Below are 1,712 nucleotides of genomic sequence, written 5' to 3' on the forward strand. Positions count from 1 at the left end.
TATCCATCGTAATACAACTAACAACTGCTCATTTTGTCTGCCACTCTTTTTACTATTATAGTTCAGCTGTCAAAAATTCAGCAAACAGCTGATTGTCAAATTTCAAAGTTTGTTATTTCATTTTTCGTTTTTCTTTTCAACTCTAATTCTCTGATAGGGGTTATTTTTCGATAACTTTAGTTAATTAAATTGCAACACTTTTCGCTCCTGCTAAAAGCTTCTAAGTTCAAAGCTTTCAAAACCCATTTTTGCAAAAAAGCTTTACAATTTCTTTAAAACGCAATGATAGCAAGTATTTCAACCATTTAAGCTATACGGCTATTTTAAAAGCTTTAAAGTTTTATAGCAATACTTATAATTATTTCCAATTTGTTATAGAAAAACCTATTACGATAAAGACATAAAATCAAATTAAATTAGAACTGGATCAGAGCAGAACACATCTAAAACAGAATTTGAACAGAACTAGAACAGGAAACTAGAATAGGACTAGAATAGAACTAGACAGAACTAGAACAGAACTAGAACAGAAACTAGAACAGAACTAGAACAGAACTAGAACAGAACTAGAACAGAACCTTGGACAGAACTAGGACAGAACTAGGACAGAACTAGAACAGAACTAGAACAGAACTAAAACAGAACTAGAAACAGAACAAGAACAGAACAGAACAGAACTAGAACAGAACTAGAACAGAACTAGTAGAACAGAACTAGAAACCCCAGAACTAGAACAGAACTAGAACACGAACTAGAACAGAACTAGGAACAGAACTAGAACAGAAACTAGAACAGAACTAGACAACAGAACTCGAACAGAACTAGAACAGAACTAGAACAGAACTAGACAGAACTGAACAGAACTAGAACTAGAACAGAACTAGAACAGAACTAGAACAGAACTAGAACAGCACTAGAACAGAACTAGAATGAACAGAACTAGAAACAGAACTAGAACAGAACTGAACAGAAACTAGAACCGAACTAGACAGAACTAGAACAGAACTAGAACTAGAACAGAACTAGAAGAACTAGACAGAACTAGAACAGAACTAGAACAGAACTAGAACAGAACTAGAACAGAAACTAGAACAGAACTAAGAACAGAACTAGAAACAGAACTAGACAGAACTTGAACAGAACTAGAACGAACTAGAACAGAACTAGAACAGAAACTAGCACAGAACTAGAACAGAACTAGAACGAATGAACAGAACTAGAACAGAACTAGAACAGAACTAGAACAGAACTAGAACAGAACTAGAACAGAACTAGAACAGAAACTAGAACAGAAATAGACAGAACTAGAACAGAACTAGAACGAACAGAACTAGAACAGAACTAGAACAGAACTAGAACAGAACTAGAACAGAACTAGAACAGAACTAGAACAGAACTAGAACAACAGAACTAGAACTAGAACAGAACTAGAAACTAGAACAGAACTAGAACAGAACTAGAACAGAACTAGACAGAACTAGAACAGAACTAGAACAGAACTAGAACAGACTAGAACAGAACTAGAACAGAACTGAACAGAACTAGAACAGAACTAGAACAGAACTAGAAACAGAACTAGAACACGAACTAGAAACCGAACTAGAACAGAACTAGAACAGAACTAGAACAGAACTAGAAACAGAACTAGAACAGAACTAGAACAGAACTAGAACAGAACTAGAACAGAACTAGAACAGAACTAGAACAGAACT

The sequence above is a fragment of the Lucilia sericata genome, unplaced genomic scaffold (assembly GCF_015586225.1).
Source record: "Lucilia sericata isolate MDLA Ls3-8-SP2 unplaced genomic scaffold, ASM1558622v1 Contig000720F_arrow, whole genome shotgun sequence".
Taxonomy (NCBI): Eukaryota; Metazoa; Arthropoda; class Insecta; order Diptera; family Calliphoridae; genus Lucilia; species Lucilia sericata.